This window comes from Protopterus annectens, chromosome 16.part0 (assembly GCF_019279795.1).
Source record: "Protopterus annectens isolate FY-2018-M chromosome 16.part0, PAN1.0, whole genome shotgun sequence".
NCBI classification, from domain to species: domain Eukaryota; kingdom Metazoa; phylum Chordata; order Ceratodontiformes; family Protopteridae; genus Protopterus; species Protopterus annectens.
The window spans coordinates 145609534-145620193 of NC_056750.1; positions in this window are offsets into that span (position 1 = coordinate 145609534).

Here is a 10660-nt window from a genome sequence, read left to right on the forward strand (position 1 = left end):
TTAACAGTTAAAAACACAGTGTTCCCTAACCGTAAACACGTCAATATAAAAAAATAAATAAATGTGAAACATGATAGCTCCACTAAAAGCTACAATGAGGTAATGATTAGCATTTTGGTCCAGAAAACCAGGAAATGCACTTTAGATCTGTAGAAAGACCACTCAAATCATTCAATGAGCATGCTTTCAAGTATCAAAAGCTCCAGCTAGAGAATAGATCCCTTAGAGAGTATTTGAGGAATGAATGCATTCCCAAGGGCCTGAGAAGCTGGAAGTACCCAACTGGGCTCGTCAAGGATTCCGAATTGCATTATGAGTTGCTAAATTTATTCAATAGACATGGCTGCAAACTCTTAGAAGTTCTAATCAGGAACAATGACAGCAAATTATCTGCAGTACTTGAAACCATTACAATGTTGGACACTCATATTCATTCTGAATCATCCTTCTGTGGGAAAATGGATGAATATAGGGCATTATTTGCCCCAATAGACAACCACATGATGGAGCTTAAAGCTAAAAATTCTAGAAAACTGTTAAGGGGCAAACAGGATTACGAGGCTGGAGTGGCATATCCAGCTATCTCTCCCTTTTCATTACTATTCTTATTTAAAGCCTAGTGAATGGTCATTTCAATGACATTATTAATAATAAGCAGGTTAGGGTTATGAAGCCTGGCAAAGGTAGGGGTCTGGGGGTAATGAGTATGAATGATTATGTCAACAAAATGTTGGGGCTATTATATACGGACACTTATGAGGAGGTTTCCATCAACAAAATGAATATAGCCTATCAAAATATAGACCTGTTATCGGACGACCTTTTGTTCAACACAAAAGATTAGTGGAGATGAACACCTTTCTCTTAAAGAACCATACCTCAGAATCCCCAACATATTTGCGATCCCTAAAGTGGATAAATACATGGCTAATCCCATTTTAAGGCCTATAGTGGACACTAAAGCATCCAAGACTTTTCCCTTAGGCAGATATATTGATTTTCATACCAACACTTTACTTAACCAAGACCCATATCTGCTCAAGGACTCATGTGATCTTCTTTCTAAGGTTGCACATGATTTATACTTAGATGATTTATTGTTTGTTACCATAGACATCAAAGACCTTATCTTGATTATTCCACATGAGGAAGGGATAGAATGGTTTTATGAATTTCTGTGTAACCATTCAGGTTTTGATCATAATAAGATATTAACCCTTAGAGCACTTATGAGAGACCCTTTGGAGTGTATAGCAATGTAAAAATGGTCAAATGTGGCCATTGTACACAATGCAGACATATCCTGGAGGCCTCATTCCTCCTGGTGGTAGGCTATTGTATCATTAAACTCAAGCATAATTATTATTGTGATCGTAACAGGGTCATTTACTTAGCCAAGTGCCAAATGTGTGAAGGATTTTATATGGGTAAAACCAAAAGTGCATTTAGGAATAGAATCTATCAACATCAGTATGCTATCAAAAAAAAATGATGAGAGAAATGCCTTGTATCAGCATATCAGGAATTATCCTTCACATTTTTTTAAGTATATAGTTATTGACCATGTTGAATTGGGCCCTGGGGGAGGGGGGTTCAGCTGATGATTTTCTTAAGTGCAAGGAACTGAAGTGGCAACTTAGATGTAATTCCACCATGTTCCCTGGCTCAAAGACATGCCCCCAGATTCATGAAGCTTGCGCCAGGTGCAGGCGTAGCATAGGTGGCATAACACCAAATATGTCCGCCGAGCGATTCAGGTACGAACCAATCTCACATGCACTACCGGCGTACGCCAGAGCTACGCAGACCTCGGCATAGGTATGCAAATCACCCCATGCGCAGTGTCACACCATGCTAATGAAGGCATACAGCAATTCACGAAGTGGTGCAGGCGTAGCGCAAGCCCACAGAAATGTAAACCAAAAAACATGGTTTACATTTTCCCAAACAGAACATTGGAGTTATGTAAGCGGACCACATGCATGTATTACAAAGTTAACATATGCCAATGGACAAATACACAGCCAATGGCACAAGAAAAGATGCACAACACCTACAAAACACATTTAATGTCATGTCCACAGTAACACACAGTACAACCGCAAGGCATGTGTGTGCAAACAGGAATACAAAGGAAATATATAAAAATGACAGAAAATCGCAGTGAAAGACAAATTAGGATTACACCATAATATACAATGGTAGGCATGGCACACCACAAGCAAGGCGCAAGGGTTGCCAGGGGCCCGCGACAGTGTTCAGCGCTGTAACTATGAATTAGTAGTCAATGCCATGCAAATGAGGCAGGTAATACTGAATCACAAATGTCCCGCCGGATTAAGGATGTACCTGACGGCGCAGCGCTATAACACCGAGGAGTGTATCAAAGGTGATACATGATATCAGCAGAGGGGTGTGCCACCGTATCATTAAGCACATTGGAGCAATGCAAAGCTGGCCTGGCCATTGCTAAGCAAAGCTTAAGGACAGGGGTGGGGAGGAGGGTATAGAACTGTTTAGCTGAGAGCACACATGGTGCCCGAAAGCGCATGTGTATGGGGATGAACTTGTGCCCGAAACCCGGTGAGCGGATGCATGTGCCGCGAACAAAAGCACAAACAGGAAGGTCAGGGGAAGAAAAGAAGGAAATGCCGAAGCAGGGTAATCGGTGTACTAATGAGCAGTTAACACCAATCAACACATGGCGGCCAATCGACGGCAGTAGACAAGCCTGCATGCATAAACCTGCAAAACAGGATAGGGGAGGCATAGGATTGCAAAGCAAGGTGTGCAAGACCTGGAATTCAAAGATAGGAGAACTGTCATAGCAGAGCAAAGCAAACCCACAGTAGATTGGCAATAGCACACAGTATGCAAGATAAGCCAAGTCTAGGAAAGTACAAATGAAAGCAGGCAGCTGGATGCATGCCAGCAACTGGTAGGTGTAACGTGCACTAATGTAAATGGAAGGGCAGGAGGTAATTCATGGCATCCAAATGTAATGCAACACCAAGGGAGCACAATAGTGGTTTCGTAAATAAAACACTGAAGATACCTGTAGCCACGATCGTACATACACACCCAATGACATCATCAGCATTCACAGCAAAACAGTATAAAGTGTGAAAGCACCCAACACACACCTGTGTATTCCCAAACACTGCACCATAGGTGTAAACAGATGGCGAACTTTAAAAATGTACATGTTGGGAGCTTCCATAGCTTTGATTCATCAGCATGTGTTACAGACCGACAGTGTTGTGGAGGATGATGCCAACAACCACCGTAGGCCTTGGAGGAGGAGAAGAGTGTTCAGACCAAGGGTAACCTACCAGGGGCTACATGATCTGGAGATAGTAGAGCATTACAGGGTGGACAGGGACATCTTACAGCAAATAGTAGAGCTGTGCCGGCCACGCCTGAGAACCAGAAACAACAGAGGGGAACCCATCCTAGTGGACATGAAGGTATGTGTAAGCTTGCAAATACTAGCCACAGGTACCTTTCAAAGGCCAACTGGAGATATAATGGGGATCTCACAGGCATCGGCATCCAGGGTACTACACCAGTTCCTGGATGCCATGTTACCACATGCCAATGAGCATATACACTTCCCCCAAACTCAGGAGGAGTTGGCCAGCAATATGTGTCACTTCCACCATGTGGCAAACTACCCGGAGGTACTGGGTGCGATAGACTGCACACACATACAAATTAAGTCACCACCTAGTGAGTATGGTAGGCGCTACATAAACCACAAGGGATTCCACTCCATCAACTGCCAGGTCATGTGCAATGCCCAGGGCATTATCATGGATGTGTGTGCTGGCAGCCCTGGAAGCTACCACGACTCCCATATCTGGCATGCCTCACAGCTGTATCAGGTATTTGTCAGGGGGACATCCTACAAGGTCACCTTGTGGGGGATGCTGGCTATGCACTGTAGCTGTGGATGATGACCCCCATCAGAAATGCACACACACCAATGCAAGAACGCCATAATGAGGCACATGCACAAACCAGAATCATTATAGAGCATGTGTTTGGGATGCTGAAATCACAGTTCCGGTGCTTGGACACATCTGGTGGATCCTTGCAGTACTCTCCAGGCACGTGTGCCCACATCTTCATAGTATGTGCCATGCTACATAATATGATCCTGTGGAAACAGCTGCAGCAGGGTCATAATGGGGGAGGGCCTCACAGCCCACCGCAACTGCCAAGGCCAACACAGGCACAGAGGGATCCAGACCACGGACACACTGTGCCAGCCCCAGTAGGCAGATGGAGGCATGCCCAATGTGCCTACGCCTTGGCAAAGAGGGAACGTATAGCACATACCTTGACAGTGTAGGCTCCCACGGACTGACACCCCTCCCCACCTGCACACATAGTAAAATGGATGGCACACAAACATGACTACCTGTAAATTGTGATGTATAGGTGGCCCACTGTGGAATCCTACATAGGCAGCCCCCAAACATTGTACACGCAACAGCCATGGGAACATGGAACTGTCAACACCTGAACAGTAGATGCGCCCATCAGCATCTGTCAGTGCTGTGTGTATAGGTTCCCAGGTACATCGGTAGGTACACGCCCGATTGTCAGAGGCAAAACACTAAACAGGGCATACAGTGACATCCGTCGTCACAACATCGAGTAAGCAACTGTCGCGTACTAGAGCAGAGGCAATCATGGGAGCACATGTGTGTAAGCACTGTCCTACACACAGTCATCATGGATTACCCGCCGCGTTACTGAGGGGCTCCACAAAATGTAATCATGGATGTAGTGTCAAGGCAGGGGATGTACCCATGACAGGCATTAGTCACCCTGGCATGCTGCATCCACGGTCGTATGAACATGTAGCATATTATCGGGTGTACCTAATTGTGATATACATACCCAGTGCCGGAGTACAGCCAGTAGACATCACATGGACATACCATGAACTGGACCCATCAAGTTGTAAACTAACGGAGTCATCCATGTGAGTGTAGTGTGGAGTAACTGCTGTAGTGTACTGCACATACAAATTGACAGAATTCGTGTACAACCCCCAGATGTCCAAGTGGTACATGTAGTGACTGTCGTGCATGTTCCAGTTCCCACGTCCCGCAAGGGATGTAACATAATCCCGACGGCACGGGTAATGCATTCCAGATGCAGGTCATCAGAATATGTGTAGCACACGTTAGCAGGAATAAGTGTTGCCCAAAGCTGGTAAGCGATGTTTAAATACGACTATACGGATATGCGCGAAACAGGGCTAAGTGTCACCGACCACTGCGCAGATCATGGTCAATGATGTACAGAACAGGTGACACCAGCATTAGTCACCCCTGAACAAATAGCACCTGCTCTGAAGGGTAAAACGACCACTGCCAGGAGTGGAACAGGCAGTCATGTATACAATCACCCAACACTATTGCTAGGCAAGATGTACGTATGGTAGGGTTGCCACAGTTCAAATGACCAATGTGGGACATACGCCAGATGTCAGCAGGACGACACACACCTGGCCAGGATGAAAACCAGAATGACAGTGATTTGCATAGATGTCTAGTAATGGTTGCAGGTACGTGTTCCGTGTCCTGTAACATGTAGGTGGGTCAGATACAGAATAAGTGTGTCATGCAACTATGACATAAACTATAGGGAATATGTTTGTCCCAAAGTCGCAGGACATTTGCTATTTCACAAATATTTCGCAGGACACAACTGCACAAAGAGGGACTGACCCTCGCAAAGTGGGATGGTAGGTAATCTTAACCTATGGCAGGTGTGTAATGTGACAGGCATAGACACAAACATGCGGAGTCCAGGAAACACAGTATACACTGACAAACACACAATGAAAGCCGTAGCGTGCCTGTCACCACCCCTGTCCGAGATATGTATATACATATATATATTATATATATATATATACATATATATATTATATATATATATATATATATATGTATATATATATATATATCTACACATATAAAATACAGATAGAAAGGGAGATAGTGTGATATATGTCGATATACAAGGGGTCACTGGCATCTGCAAATACATAGATAGGTCGACGACATTCGAAACACCTTTGAGGTACAAATAAACAGGATACCACCAACTATGGAACGTGTCACACACTGACACGCGTAACCAGGAGGATGAAAGACAGAAAGAACACAGTGCTGGAACAGTAGAACTGCGAGCAATAGGATGATAGTAAGGACATATAGTCACCGCTGTCGGTGGAGCAGTCCACATAGGCACCATGTACAACTGTGGTTGTGAGTGATGTAGCCTGTGTATTTGTGTGTTGAGGGTGCCATGTGTGTTCCCATGTGACTAAAGTGTGTGTGTGTGTGTCCGCATAGTGTGTCTGTAGGTGGCAACTTGGAGGTAGATGATTACGGTAGGTGCGGGTATAGCTATCCGTAGGCATGTGGTAAACACCTGTCCCACATTGGGAGGGACAACCCCCCTGGGCAGGTGTGTCCTGACATGAAACATTAGAAAGGGCAACTGTCCGTGATTGTAGGACATTAGTATGTCCCACATAATATGCAATAGTTGCAGGAAATACTCATGCCTGTATGGAAGAAATGGAAATGTTACATGCAAACTGATAAGTAGTGAAGGACCAAGAACAATAGGTATGTAATGAGGATAAAAGTATGTGCTATCCTGTGTACTGACCGTGGCCATATGTCAGCCTGTAAACACCACTGTGTGACCCGCGAGTGTCCAACTATGGCCATATGAAAAGGTGGCAAGCCATGTGACAGAGGGTCTGACACCAACACCACTGCAATGACTGCAAATATCTGGGACAGACATACATGGGATAGCGTTCATTTACAAATATCCCTGCACATATCGACGTACATCTGGAGGTATGGAAGTATCAACCGCACCTGCGTACCATATAGAAACCAATCAACAATGGCCCAAAGTAAATTCCCGTAACAAAAGTCTATTAAGTGATAGCACTGTAATTAGGGAAGGGGCCCACACACACATATATATATGGACTACGTAGAAATGCAAGCCCCACAAAACCGTATATGCTACATACACCCGCCTACATCCCCCACACTGTAAACAATAGCAATACAGACCGTAACCACAGCCCAGACATCTAGTTAGTCAATTACATCTGCTGAACCGTTGACATACCTTGTGAGAGACATTTAAAGGTGCCATGCAAAATTGTATCCGTCGTATAACGGAACAAACGGTAATGTTACAGGTGTCTGCAATAGTCCTTTATCAGATGGGTGGGGTGACAGGTACAGTCACAGGTAGAACCACATACTCAAGCTGTCACACACAATACACAGGGGACATGACCCCAAAATAGACTCTGCTCTACACAAAGCAGTTGCAATTACCCACAACAAAACACAATACAGGCCGTCTCCCCAAAGGCAGGGCAAATGGCCAATGCCCAGGTGTAGAATTCAGTTATACCACACTGCTGCCACATAATTGGTGAATGGAGTAGCTGCACAGCTGAAGTGCACGTAATTAGTCATACGGGACCACCAATTGGCGGCAGTAAACCACATGTTGCAGGTATAGACGTATATAAGGATGACCTGCCAGATATGCAAAATGTATGCTCATACCATATAACAGTTGAAAGAGTGATACAGAAGAGCGAGATAGAGACAAAACACCAGAACGATATCAAGGTATGTATAACACTAACTGTATGTATAGTATGTTCTGTATTATGTAATGTCAGTGCATGCATAGCCTGGTTTGCAGTAATTAAAAGTGTCCGCCATGCATAAAGTGGGGAATGGTATTTATGTAGTGATGTCTCGCTGATTGCACTAATGCTTGCAGAAGATGTGTGTCCAGCAGTGGGCCACACTGTAAACAGCACAGACACCACGAGGGATGCAACATGACGGTGTTAAACAGAACAATGTCATACGACCCGCTGTCAGTGGCAGGGTATGTCCAATAAGTACGTGCCATAGCAGGGGATAGTATATGTAGATATACTGTAACAGTACACATGTGTATGGGCATATAACATCAATGACATGTCTAAGGTGGATCCTCTGTGCAAGTAATGATTGAATTATGGGATACCATGTAAAACATGTGTAATGTATAGTACAGTAGATTGATACGTCAGATATGTTACACAGGAGAACAGGCATATGATGCCTAACAAAGGTATCAGATAGTGATGTGAGTAGTATGTACTTAAGATATGTATAAACAGTTATGATGAAATAACTATGTACTCCACTCTGTGCATTTGCAAAGGACGCAAACATTACTCCCATACTAGAATAGCAGAAGAGATGTGACAGACAAACATGAACATGATTGGCGTGTACAATAACAGTATACATAAGGCCTGTAGTCATGGGACATTGTAATAGCATGACAGCCAATCTAACTGGAAGGGCTATACCAGTAACTATGCACAAAGGACATGTAATAGCTGCATAGGTTCATAGTGGGGTACCATGCAGTCTGGCAAGTCAATGTGTAACAACAACTACAGTGTGCACACCTGTGGCACCTCTCCAGGGTAGTGTCCTGTGAACAGAAGAGCCATGTGTAACCTGCATCACTGCACAGTACAGTCACTGCAATGATCCCTGGCGTACATGTGTCCACCATCCAGCAAGCGAGGTATCACATGAACACTGCTAATGACTGTTCATGCGTGATGTACATAGGAATCATGTCCCAAAGCATGGTGAGTGTCCGGTCTGGGAATGCAACCCCCAAGCACATGCCACACACTGTCACGTGTGTGCACATATCCATGAGCATCATGGTCATAGTGGCTATTGTGTATGTCGTGTATGTGGATTATATCCATAAACATATTTGCAGACATGGGCCCTGTCTATGCAGCATACGTCACCCCTGAGTATGTAGTCTGCAAATGTGTACAGACATGGTGTCTGTACATAAGCCGCATACATTAACAGTTGTAGCTCAATAAACATCATGGCGTTTTAATGTTGGGTTATGTAAAGCTGTTGTGTAAGGTACATCCTACGTGGGGTGTTGTACCCATGGATGTGTGTATACATCCAGTGTTCAGAGGTACAATGGGTGCCTATGTACCAGCTACACACCCAGTACAGACATGTGTGAACATGTAGAAGGATATCCACGCCACAGTGGCAATGTGGTAATCACAGGAGTGTGTGCGACATACATGTGTCTTACAAACATGTACAATGCAACATGTATGTAGGGGACTAACACCTATGTGATAACCAGTGGGAGGATGGTGTACTGCAAAGGTGATGTTCACACCAAGTGTCATGCAGGTAGAGTCCATGATGTTCATATTGGTATCTGTCACAGTGACACCCATATGGATGGGGTCTGTATCAGCCGGTGGAGCAACAATGGTGCTGGGTATGCAGTGGTCTGTAAAGTTAGGCAGGGAAGTCCCCTCAGTGGTAGCCTGTACCTCAGGGAAGCATATACCGAACATGAGGGCCCCATGACTGATGACTGTGGTAAGCCAAGTGTAACTGGATTGCAGTATGTGATATGGTATGCCACCCTCAGTGTGTGTGTCCCATCCATTAGCCACATTGCATAACATCCGGAGACATATGTTGTGATGTGCAGGTGGATGTGTATGTAGTCAATACCAGAATGGAGAACGGTGCTGAATGGCAGCGAGAGGACAATGCAGACTGTGTGGACACCCGTGTCATCATCAACTACTCTGGCAACTGTAGGAAAGGTGTACAACAGGTGTAGGAGGCATGCTGTGGCTCCAATAAGACCTACCCAGCTGGCATCAAAGGACTGGAGCACAACAAAGACACGACAAATGATGTCCATGATGATGCGCCCTATAGCCGTGCATAACTGTCCAGTGAGGTGTGTAGGGCAATAGTCCCAGTCGTGCAGTGTGGCGCCACCTGTGTGGAGTGTTACTGTGTGCCATTCAGGGGCCACAATGTCTGGTACAAGGCTATTACTGAATATGGTGTCCCAGTGGGGAGACATGCTGTTCAGAGTTCTGTGGACATCACAGCCTGGGATATTGCAGGGTGACAAGGGCCCTGTGTCCTAGGACATATAGAGTGCAGGTCAGTACCGTGTAGGTGTGACTGCAGGTACACCGCAATGTACCTGCAAGGAATATGGCCCTGCAGGGAGTGAGAGGGTGTAATGTAAGCAATGAAGCCATCAGACAGCATGTTGCCAACATCACCTGTTACTGTTATGTTCCAGAGTGACAGTGGTATGTGTGAGCAGATGTGGGTATTGCATACGACTACTGACATACCACCATAATGCCCTGTAGTACATCTCTGAATGTGTTGCAGTAATGTGTATGTACGTAGCTAGTTATGGAGTATGTGATGAGGGATCCTGTGGCCCTACCGAAGCTGACCAGTGAGTCACCCCACCCATGGAAATGTACACCACTGTGTAACAGCCCCCACCTGTTGTTGTAAAGTATGTCTGTGGGACTGCACCCCCAGAGTGTCATCTGTAGTCTGGTGTGTACCAGCATGGCTCTGTGTGGAATAGCATGAACCACATTGTCGTGTACATGCCATTGAAGTGCACTGGGGTATGTCTCAGTGTTTGCATGTGCATTGTCCACCTGCACATGTATCACGACAACAACTACCGCTGACATACGACA